A 13,223-nucleotide genomic window follows, 5' to 3' on the forward strand; every position below is an offset into this window, starting at 1 on the left:
GATTCAGATCTGCATAGCAGGGTAATAAACTCACTGCCATGTAACCATCTGTGACGCATCACCTTTGGATTCAACCTCTTTCGCAACCATCCCCGGAAAATATTATGAACATATCAACGCCCGCATAAAAAAAGAAAATAATATGTTAATCAACACTGTTAGCAGGGTTCAAAGTATTGTGCCAGGAAGCCAAATCATTATATATTTTTTCCTTTCTGTATAAACCGTGTCCCCTGCTCCCGAAATTATGTCCGGGAGCCCCTCAACAGGAGACAAAGGGGGGGAGAGAGAGAGAGAGAGAGAGAGAGAGAGAGAGAGGGAGGGGGTCCCTGTAGTGTAGAGTCATAGGAGGCAGGGTCTTTGTTCATGCCCGAGGTGATTCTGTTTCACATTTAAAAACAATGCGTGCGGGGAAAGAGCAACACCAGTTTAGTCCCGGCAGCGTAATTATCGCCTGCCTGCCCCGTCGTCTCGCAGGGATGTTCGCGGACAAGAGGCTCATAACAGGTGACAGAATGCCTGCCAGCCTGCCTGCGCCCTCCCCTGCCCCACCCCCCCACACAACCTCCCCATACAACCCCCACAACGGTGACTATTATAAACCAAAAACGTATGTTCTCAATATATATGCAAATGACGGCCGGGTCCCAAGGTGAAGTTCGCTGCAAGCAAAGCATAAAAAGCAAAAAACGCCGCCACCCGCAACCCGCATTCGCCCTCTGTTTTTGCTCATTTGCTTGCGGGGAGAGAAGAACAAAAAAAAAAAAGGAAAAAATGTTGAGAGTAACAAAGACCGGAGGAAATTGAAAAATTGTTACTAAGCATTAGAAAAAGCAATCATTTCCCCGCAGGCGGCCCTAATCCCAGGGAAATTGATCCCGGCACCTTGTAGCCTGACATGCTTTGGTATGGGGGGGGGGGGGGGGGGGGGGGGAACATAAGAGGAAAGGACTTGTTTCAATGTTGCACTGATGGAAAACGTCTTGTTTCACATTATTCATAAAAAAGAAAAGCTAGTAGGGGGGGAGGGGGTGGGGGGGCTCCGGGGAGGAGGGGGGGATTCAGCTCTCTTTGTTTGCCCCCCTCGGCTGCGAACAGGTGCTGTGATTCCTCCAAAAGGAAAATGTGTAACAACCTAACCGCTGCTACAATGGCAACACTTTTCCTTCCATAATCTGCTGCCTCACCGGTTTTCATTTTTATTTATTTACAGGTGAATAGTCTATTCAGTTCTGCTTCTGCTGAGCCATGGGGCCCCGTGTATCTGTAACACGTGTGCTGGGACGTGCAGAGAATGTTAAAGAGGCAGGGGCTGACATTTCTAAAAAGGGCCTTTTGGTTGAAAATATCGAAAATAGCAGACCTCCAAGCTCACAACGCGTCGCAATGCGACGCGTTGTGAGCTTGGAGATCGGCTATTTTCGATACTTGATTTCAACACAGAGAGGGCAATTCTTTCAACAAAAGACGCTGCCTTGCAGGTACGGCATGGAAAGAGGGCATTTGCATTTCTTTCACCATAGTGAAAACTGCATTCATGGTCTGGAGAGGGCACTTTTTTACAGGTGCGATAAAAGCCCCCTTTGATGTCTATGTGTGCACGTCAGCACGTGCCTGCACGTGTGATATGTATTATGTACTAAAATAAATCTTACTGTTTGTTGGCCAATTGAAAGTGACATTTTTGCAAAAGATCCAGTGTTAATTTAATCATTTGTAACTCAGAGAGAGTGTACAAATGAAATCAAATGGGCCCGTAATCATTTGTACACCCTCGGAGTTCTATTAACCCTGACGACATTACCGTGTGCTCGATTTGACCTTCATGGCTCAGAATGTAAAAAGACCCACGTGCGTGTGGGGGCGGGGCGGGGCAGGGTGGGTGGTGATTAATTAACCCATTTAATTTAGAATAAGATTATTCGAACAATTATTTGGAGATAAGTCAGAGCTATAAGGTGTGACTGTTATAATTATCATAATGAATGTATAATTAGAGCAGCGGTAGGTAGGCCTAGATCGACCAGGTTGAAAGTCTTCCGCACACACACACACACACACACACACACACACACACACACACACACACACACACACACACACACACACACACACACACACACACACACACACACACACACACACACACACACACACACACACGTGAACACCTACACGCACGGCACACGCACTCACAAATAAAGATGTTTCCTATACTGTAGTTCATTCCACAGCTTACCTTCCATTCTCAGTATAACTTTTAAAACAACAGTGAAAATAGCCTGCAAGCTGCACAGCAACGCCCTCTCATAGCTTGTAGATCTGCTATTTTCACGACTGTCTTGTACGACGAAGCAGGACATTAATTTACGACCACCTCAGCATCCTTACTGTGAGGAAAGCTTTCACGGGAAAATAGCATATCGACAAGTGTTGTCGATCTGCTGTTTTGAGCGAGAGCCTTACCCACATTAACAGAAAACTGAAAATACACTGTAACAGAGCCCTGACGGACTCCTGGCCAACCAGATAGGGGTTACCGTTTAAGTGGTTAAAAGCCGGGCATTTCGGGCCTGACCGCTGACCTTTGCTGTGTGTCACTCCCTGTGTCTCTCTCCAGTCTCCCCATTTCCTGTTCCCATTAAGTGTCTACTGTATACTACTAGAAATTCGCGGCGGCTGCGCCACCGCTCCATTCCTAGGACTTCGCGCCCTCCGGGCGCTCAGGCAGGACTGCTGCTCTATAACATTTGGCAACTTGAAATGTGCTAAAAGTAAACAGCATTGGCTGTAATGAGGTAGAGCATTAATTAAGGTTGTACTTACTACTTACCAGAATGAAATGACTCAAATGAAGCAAAGATGGAAACATACGGAGCTTTGCAAAAGACAGAGGCGGCGCGGCACTGCATGAGGTGTTCCAGCAAATGTGTTACTCCATAGCAGGATCCAGGCAGAGGTGGAACATAATTCGATGGGTAACCAAATGTTGTGTAACTGGCTTCACGCTCGGTGGAAAACACGAGTCAGAACTCTCTCTCTCTCTCTCTCTCTCTCTCTCTCCCTCTCTCCCTCTCTCCCTCTCTCTCTCTCTCTCTCTCTCAGTTCAGAAAAAGCTAAGGTATGGCAACATGACTGGTGCGCGCGTGCAAGACACCAGTCATGTTGCCATACCTTAGCAACAGGCATGATACATTTGTTTTAAGAAGAAGTAGCTCTACATATAATATATAATTATATATAGGCCTACCTATAATATAATTCTAATACCTTGTTAAGAATTTTACAACATATTAACCAGAACAGATAGACAAAGAGACATTCATGGATTTATATTTAGAACTAACTTTTATCTTCCCCCCTGGACCCCCTGGACCCAGGGTATGGTATATAGCTGCATACCCCTGCCATACCCAAGTGACACCCCTGATCCTAGTGATTAGCGAATGAGCGGACGGCAGAGTTATGGGCTGTATTTTTCCGTACGTTCTTCTCCCTACCGTTGAGTCGAAGTAGAGTTGGAGTGGATGCAGAGTGGGCGTGAATGGGCTTGGAAGTGGGATGCGGCGTTAAGCCAATTGTAAATATAAGATAAATAAAGGCAGAAAAGATACCTCAAAATGTGAAGTTTTTTTTTGTGGGGCACGGTGGCGCAGTGGTTAGCGCTTCGCCTCACAGCTAGAAGGTCCTGGGTTTGATTCCCGCCGGGGGACGCTGTGGGTGCTGGGGGCGTGTTTCTCCCTCCGCGTCATCAGCGCCTACACCCTAAGTGGGGTTGGCAATAGGGCCTTTCTGTGTGGAGTTTGCATGTTCTCCCCGTGTCTCCTAGGGTTGATACCCTCACAAAAACATGCAGTAATCCTGGTCTCAATAATGCCTCCCCCTGGCCAGCCGGGGTGCTTGATGGAGGGGAAAGGAACTGGTTGGAATAACGTGTTCCTTCCACGCGCTACGTCCATCCCGGGGAAAATCCCCCGTCAGGTGAAAAGAAACAACTTGGACTACTCATGCATTGAAGGAAGCATGAGGTCAGTCCGTTGTCTCCCCAGGCGCGGCAGAGGGAGAGCAGAGTCCAGGATTACATAGGCAATTGGCACTGGGTGAAAAAATGGGTTGCAAAATCGTGGGATAAAAATTATAAAAAAAATTAAAAAAAATTTGACGTTTTTATTATTACAATTTACAATTTAGGCATTTGGCAGACGCTTTTAATCCAAAGCGGCAGACGCTTTTAATCCAAAGCGATTTACGATAAGCATCAATATAATAAACAAGATAATGTGTCAGTACATCAACAACAATACAACAAATGCATAGTAATATCAATCTAGAAAAAACAATAACATAGGTAGACCACGCACCTAATCAGTACAAAAACTTTTCTAAAACCTAAAAATGCTATCTAGCTTCATGTGTGGTCACTGGTCATCGAGGGAAGGGGAGTGTTAGTGCTATGGGTTTAGGTTGAGTCTGAAGAGGTGAGTTGTCCAGCTATATCGCATTGTGTCATTATGTAACGGAGGTGATGTGAACCTCCCACCCGGGCTTTGAACCTGGGCTTCCCGCACGAAAGTCCAATATCTTAACCATTATTCCAAAGGGATATCCCTTTGGAGTAATGTCATGTTAATGTGTGTTTTCAGATATTCAACCACTTGAACGGTCAATACTTAATAAACTTGACCTTTCACTGTGCTTAGTCTGCTCTTTTCCCCCTCCAAAGCTCTTTGCCAAAAATAGCCGATCTACAAGCTCACAACAAGAAAGTGGGAAAGAACAACAAGTTCCTATCACACAAAGATTTGGAGGACCCCCTGTAGTAACTCTGAGGACCCCCTAGGGGTCCCGGACCCCCTGTTGAAGACCCCTGGCCTATTGGAAGGAGAGAGACCCTTTGTTAAGGTGGAGAACAGGGAGCCGTACGTGGTGTGCCAGTGGATGTTCAACATGCTTTATCGCCGCTCCTCTCAGCAGCCTTATTTATTGAAGTGCCATTATATGGCCCCTCTGCTGAGGCCCCGTGCTCCACTGAGGCACTTGGAGGCCTTCTGTGTGTGCGCGTGCACGAGCGTGTGTGTGTGTGTGTGTGTGTGTGTGTGTGTGTGTGTGTGTGTGTGTGTGTGTGTGTGTGTGTGTGTGTGTGTGCACGCGTATGTAGGAATGTTACGCCACACAAACACAATGCCGCGAGCCTGTTTAAAGACGAATTATGAGGCATCACCCATGCATTTGTCTGCTATTTACAGTCATACGTTCATTCACACACAGGCGTTCGGTTCCTGATTAAGACCGATCCTTTCTCTTTTTTTCTCTGCTTTTCTTGAGGGGGACGAATTATTACGATCGAATGCAGGAAATGGACTGGATTCATAGAATATGAAATGACGGCCTAAATGAAGAACAAAACAGATGGAGGAGGAGGAGAGGGAGAGAGAGAGAGAGAGGGAGAGACACAGAGAGACAGAGTAGGGATGCTCATTCAGCTGTCTTATTTGCAAGGTGTTGAAAAACCCCACTTTTATTCAATAGGATGAAAAGATTTTTTTTCTGAAGCCAAAAGGTTCTGCTATCATTTTTGGGCAGCTTGAAGCGCTAGAGATGTTATTAGCATAAATTATCTATAGCCCCCCCCCCCCCCCCCCCCCCACACACACACACACACATACACACGCATAGAAACACATTAGCTCCTCTTTCTGCTTTTCACACTTAATTGCCCTATTTACTGAACAGTTGCCCATGGACACACGCACACACACACGCGCACACACGCACGCCAACACACTTGGAGATTCACATAGAACAACAGGCAGACACACAAGCCAAATAGGGCATGAGTGATATCTGAGCTATCTGCCGAGCAATATGAAGATACAGACTGAAAAGGGGTGGGTGAGTGTGTGGTGGTGGTGATGGGTCTTTATGGTCGGACTGGGGACTGACAATAAAATCCCTGATATGTATGTGTGTGACTTTATATCATAGCCTTCATCACCTTCTTCACGGTAGAGGAAGGAGAGGTGGATATGTAGAGATTTGTTTGTATATTGAAGTTAGTTTGTACGTTTGTACTACTACGTTTTGATTGCAGAGTTGCAATGTCAACCGGCTCTGTTTACCTCTTTTTATTATTTTGTTTTTATAGCCTGTTATCTCTAATTGTACATAATTATATTACATATTTTGATTTGTTTGTTTGTTTCACACTTACTTTGGCAATGCACAGATTTGCATCCATGAGAATTTATATAAAGTGCAACTCTTCAGTTGAGCTCAGCTGAACATAGCAGAAGTTCTGCCCAGAATGCTGAGCTATGTTGATCGGCTGTATTTTTGCCATGAAGAATAATGCATCAAATATCCGTCCATCCGTACAACAGTGACCTGGATAAAAGTGACCCCGTTAAACAACATCAAGGTGAATTATAGATGAATATATGCCTTGCCTTAATGGTGGCATAACCTGCAACACACCACAACACACTGTGAAACGTTACAGCAACACACAACGCCACACTGTGAGACGTTACAGCAACACACCACACAACAGGCACGTGCACACATAGACATCAAAGGAGGCTTGAGCCCCTGATATTATCCGTCTGTAAAAAGTGCCCTCTCCAGACCATGACTGGTCGTTTTTACTATGGTGAAAGAAATGCAAATAGCCTCTTTCCATGCCATACCTGAAGGCAGCATTCAACAGAATTGCAATTTTTTGTAGAAATCCATGCCGTTACGCGTGTGTGGTATCACGCACCGAAAATAGCCGACCTCCATGCTCACAACGAGGTCGGCTATTTTCGAAATTTCCACCAAAAGGCCCTTTTAGAAATGTCAGACCCTATCTCTCTAACATTCTCTGCACGTCCCTGGTTACAGCGACACCACACCACACTGCAGACATCCCAAGTCTCCCGGAGGTTGCGGGAATCTCCCAGAAATTAGCGTTGGCCCCCGGAGTCCCGCGAGTGGCAGTAAAGCTTGCGGAAATGACGACCGCTCCCGCAAATGTGCCGACCAAAATGCGTTAGAATAGCGGTCTGGAGGCCCACATGAGCCACAGACAGAATGGATCTGCAACCTGTGATGCAATTTCCTTGTTCTCATTCGTTGTTGAACTGTCAATCTGGCAAATTACTGATTGTCATTCGCTGATGGGGAGATGTGGGCATCTAAAAGTGACCAACCACTGGTCTCAGATGCAAAGGTGGAGAGGAAAAAAAGTACGGGTCCGAAATCAAAGCGTTTGAGAACTGTTGTGTGGAACAGAGCCTTCATTAGAATCATTGATAACACCTGTGAAGGAAGTAAGGAAGGGGCCCGATTTCTTCAATATGGCTGTTGTGTCATAAAGCCTATTTAAATGCATCTACATTTCTGGAGGATTTTTCTCATTAATTATTATTATTATTATTATTATTATTTTGCCAGGGGCAGACTGCATTTCCTGTTAGCTCAGCAGTTTATTTTATTTATTAATTTTCCAGTCTGCTGGATTATAGCAGCCAGGACGTGAGTGCAGTCATTAAACAAGAGCTTTAATGTGTCTGCATAACGATAATAAACCTGCTCTGGTGGGGATTGGTAACTTGGACGTGTGGGCACCTTGAGAGCGTAATCATTAAAAAAAACAATAACAATTAAAAAATAATATTGATTTTTTTTTTTTTTAATATTAGAGTTTTATCCTCAAAAACAAGTATTTTAATATTCAATTATTCTAACCAATCCCTAATTACAATTAATTGTAGCTATTTCATGAAGGATTTGACTTGATTATTAGAACTAAATATATTTTTGCTTGATCACTGGTAATTTTAGTTTTTTTTTTTTTTTTTTTTTTTTTATGTCCGCGCAATATTAACCATCAATCAGGATTGTTCTCTGCGGAATCAAGACTTTTTTCTCTGCAGATTCCTGGCCGGGACTACTTTATGGTCTAAATGTATAGGTCTGATAATGCATGTATACTTTACATTATTTCAGAGCATTTTCCAAAGCATACATTTATTCTTAATTTGTTTTGTTAAAAAGGCCATTTTAACGGTGATGAACTGTCTAGTGTTTAGGTGCCCACTCCACCAGCATCGTGGTTCCCACTTGGGATTGTCTGAAGGAGAAACAAATCAAGTGGGTGTCACTGACTCCATCCTTCCATTCATTCATTCAGCTGACCAGGTCACATCCACACACCCTGGAGGGGCCATCATGCAGGACGTTAATGAGACCCCCATCCACCCCCGAACCCCCATCTGACCCCCACCCACCCCCCCACATTCTACCCAGTGTTGCCATTGTAATTATTATAAGCGACTTTGGGCTCCTGTTTTCTGTGAGGTTGCTTGTAATTATTAGTTGCGTCCTTTTGGGCTTGCTTTCAAACGTGCAGTAGGCCTGCTAACTACAAACAAAGAATTTACTGAAAAAGGTTCTTGAGGTAATTGTCTATCACGAAATCACAAAGGCTAATTTGTGTGTGTGTGTGTGTGTGTGTGTGTGTGTGTGTGTGTGTGTGTGTGTGCGTGCGTGCGTGCGTGCGTGCGTGTGTGTGTGTGTGTGTGTGTGAAAATAGCAGATCTACAAGCTCTACGCGTTGTGTGCTTTCACATAGCCGATGTATACACAATATAGGTTTAAAGTGCTCATGTGGCCTATTAATAGTTGTCTCTTTTGGTCTTGTTTTCCTAGACCCGGTTGCTTATATCTCCCACAAAACCTGGCAACACTGATTCTACCCCAACATGTTGGGAGGAGGGGGGGGGGGCTCTTTCCTTTAGCCCCAGGGAGGGTCAGTCTCCATGGCAACGTCCCGGGGCAGTGACCACATGTCAGCGGACGGCTGCAGGGAAGTGCATGGGACTGGGAGCTCAGACTGGGAGCACTGGGAGAGACAACAGACTGGGATCTGAAACCTGACACAATGTAACTGTATACGCGTATACCTGTAGAGAGACACTGTTTCAATCAGATCACAGCCATCTGTTGCCTGTAAGCCTACACAACCTGTAGCTGTGATTGGAACTTGTTGCATTGATTCCAAATGATCCGACCATGCAGGTCGAAAATCTTCCTAAAAATCTTATAGAATCTCATTTAATCTCATTAAACCCTGCAGCATTGATTCTCAAAGTGGGGTCCGGGGACCCCAGGGGTATTTGAGGGACTTCCAGGGGGTCCCAGCTGTACAAATGGAACCAATTTACCAAATGGACCCTTAAGGGTATGTAACTCTGAGAGTGTACAAATGGAACCAAATGGACCTGTTGCCACGGGTCCATTTGGTTCCATTTGTACACTCTCAGAGTTAAATTAACATTGATTTTACAATATAAACTGGGGACTCAGAGATAGCAATGCCATAGTGCATGCATGTAAGATAGCCTAATGCATGTCAAACTAGGGGTCCCTGAAATTTAAATGATTGAGAATCACTGCTGGAGCCGTAAATAATCTTTTCAAATGGGGGTCTGCGGGCCAATAAGTGTCAATTTGGGGGTCCTTGACATGAAAAAGTTTGAGAACCACTGCTCTACAGTATATAGTCCACTGGAGTCCTCCAGGGCTCCATACATATAGGACCCCCTCCTGTTTTCCCTGTACTCTAATCATCTCATAATAGAAAATGACCCATCTACAAGCTCACGGCGCGTTGCAACGCTATTTTAATAAGGCCGCTGCGGGTCCAAAGTGCTGATTAAACCGTGTTAATACTCACTTAGCAATGAACGCCGCAAAACCAAAGAATCTCACCTCCAGTGAAACAACAACCGCCGGTGGGGAGGACAGCTCTGTGCTGTGCAGTGCAGAGCGGCTATACAGTGTTTATGTCCTCCATTAAGGTTTGAGTTGCTATCAGCGCCTAACCGTTTCCCTAGGACCATCATGGCTTTGAAATATTGATGTGTTGCGTGCCATGCGTACACTTTACAACTGGCTGCGCTCCACCACCACCCACTCGGCAGGACGGCTGAATGCTTCCCTCGCCAGAAGGTGAACTTGGGTTCAGACAAACCCAAGACTGCGGGGTCGCTGCTGCGATGCTTGTAAACTACAGCTCCGGTATTAGAGAAACGAGTTACAGCACAGTTTAACCGTTTAACCTGGCTGTTTTTGAATATTTTATTAGTCACAATGAACAACAACATATGTACAGTAGTCACATTTAAGATGCGGCACGGCACAGGTACAGTTAGAACATCCTGCTCAACAGGAACATCCCGAATAAGGCCTTTTACAGTCTTTTTTACATCGTAAATCCTTGGCACTCAATTTGCAAACATAGCAACAATAACACAATAACATTCGTAGCATTTACAAAATAAAAATACATTATATAAAGTGGGGGTGGGTGGTAAAAAGGGGGGGGGGGGGGGTCTCACTTCTCGCCTGTCTTATGGGAGCAGTGATGATTACCTTCGCCACTGGTCACTTGAAAGGTGAATCTTCAGGGCCGTTTTGAAGGAGGCCAGCGAATGTTCATCTGCTGTGACGACGAAACAAAGTCCTCGTGCTATCTCGCTCACCAAATGTCAGCGTTTACAGCGACAAGCTTGGCAACTGTTCCACAATCTTCAATTGCTACATAGTCTATGTCTCCTCCTGTATACGCTACATCTGTAGTCTGTAGCGACACCTTGATCTCATGTACAGTTGAGTTGAAACGGCACATCTGTACATGCACCGATACTGTTCTTGCACTATTGTCTATAGGACAGATACCAGTTGCTACGCTTGTGCACCTTATTTCTAAATCTCATATGGATGGATATGCTATCTGTAAATATGTAGATACCTTTTTTTATATTCCTTCTTTTATTCCCTTCCCCCCAGGAATACATTTTTATAGAAGTGGTGGACAACATGCCACACATGTCTTCATCGGTTCTAACAACAGTGACAACTAACATGTTAGAGTGAACATGGCCAAATAGTAACGTATTAGTCAAACTGAGGAAGCAAGCTAGCATGCAGTGATTCATGTCAGTCCAACGTCTCATTACTCCGACTATATGTGGCTACTCGTGCGGTTAGGGTTAGAGATAGGGTTAGTAATGGGTTAGGGTTAGAGATAGGGTTAGTCATGGGGAGAGTCCGACGAACATAACGTCGGCTTCTGCTACTTCTGCTACTTATATAATGCTTTTGAACAGCTTTTTTGTGTCATCATTTTAGCCTTATTGTCTGACTGTAGGCCTTTCTGACTAATAAAGTAATCAATCACTCAATAAAACCACACTCACAGAGTTCACATTGTACTCCCATCAACTCGGCAAGGTCGCTGCTAGTGGAAGGTGCAGGGCTCTACTTGTCAGGAGAAATCAATGGCATATAAACACAATTCAACAGCAATTCCCGGTTCATCAACAACATACATATCATTTGGTGCGTCGGGAGATAAGGTCAGGCGAAAGGTGTGGAAGAAAAGTTTCTGTGTCTCTTTACCCACCGCACAGACACTAGGGCAGGGGTATTCAACTAAATTGTTCAGGGGGTCACATCGTCAGAAACCCAAGGGGCCGGAGGACAGACTACCCCAAGCACATTTACACAACTTTCATCTAACTACATTGCAAATTGCATACTTTTAATATAAAAGTGCTTAATTTATGTGCAACAACAGTAATCATGCTTTCTTGTTTAGAACCTAGCCTAGCTATATCACGCTAGTGATGGCCAACCACTTGGCTTTGATGCTATCTTAGAATAGATGTCGATCCTATTTGACACTGCAGAAACATAAATGCCTTCTTTGATGCATTAACAATGCGTCAGTGAGGATCAGCTGGGTCACACACACAGAGCTCCTCTCAGTGCTCTAAAGTTGTCTAAACTGAAGTGACTGGAGTCTAATTTCTCTCCAAAATGTGATTAGCTCACATTTCATATACAGCTAAAACAATACCTGTAACTTTCACTAGCCCCATTTCATCACTACTAAGACGCCTCAGGGAGACAAGCGTCCATGCGACAAGCGTCATGTATATCGGACCAGTTACCCATATACCGTTGTTCCCTATTGAGCTTGGCACACAGGGAGATGAAAAAACCTGTGTGAAATGTGCCAATCTCAACAGGAAACAACGGTATGGAGACCACTGGTACCCATATACAGAGATACATGTAGGCTATATGGAGATATGCTGTGAGAGCCCAAACATGCTTACTCAGTTATTTGTTACGTTAAAGTCCTATGATGTCTATGACATCTGACATCATACCCTTGTATGCCCATACATGGAGATCCCTGTCTGTAGAACCAGCCACACATATATGGGCTGTACTGGCCATATATGGATTCTGTTAGTGTGGTATGTGGTCGATGTGGCCTCCATATATGAGCATTCCCATATGAAGTCCTGCTAGATATGGGTTTAATATTGATGACATCAGGGAACTCCATTTATGGGCATAAAAGGGATTCTGTTAGTGTAACATCACAGTGAAGCCAGAGCGTGATGTCAGAGCAGCAAACCCATTCTGTTATTGTGGGTCCCCTGACATCACAGTGATGTCAGACCATGTCAGAGCGGCAAACCATAGACTGTAAACATGTGTACACGTCCAGACGGAGTCAGCATGTGCGGTTTCACATATGCTAAACAATTATTATTGTTATTATTATTTCTGTCTGTGTCGATTTTATGCCCATATACGGAGATCATGTTCTTGCCATCATAGACCGGCCCCCCAGTACTATGATAATGGCTATAGCACCAAGCACCCAGACAACCAACAGGTACAACCAACCAACCGGTATTGCATAACTGGAGGGTCATGCATTCCCAACAGGCATCACCCTATAGTTAAACAGGAATATGCCAATAATTTTGTGTGTGTGTGTGTGTGTGTGTGTGTGTGCGTGCGTGCGTGCGTGCGTGCAGTATATATGTGTACTACCAAGACAGACCACAAGAACTATGAATGCCACAGGTTTAGAGATGCCACATTAGGTCATCAGCCACATGATATCTAAAACATGCTTAATAAATCAATATTTATTTTCCTTTTCGTGTCATTATCTTCTCTTTCTACTCTCTACTCTACTCCACGGACGGACGGACGGATGGACGGTCATAGACATGGATTGGGGACGGACGCAGGGTGATGTTGTGAGGTAACAGGGGACCTGTAGGATGCCACCGGGATGGGGGTGGGGGGTTACAAGGAGAGAGAGAGAGAGCACTCCATGTGAAAACAATGAGGAGAGGACACTGAATGTG

The sequence above is a fragment of the Nannobrachium achirus genome (genome assembly GCF_963921795.1).
Source record: "Nannobrachium achirus genome assembly, chromosome: 9".
In the NCBI taxonomy this organism is placed as follows: Eukaryota; Metazoa; Chordata; class Actinopteri; order Myctophiformes; family Myctophidae; genus Nannobrachium; species Nannobrachium achirus.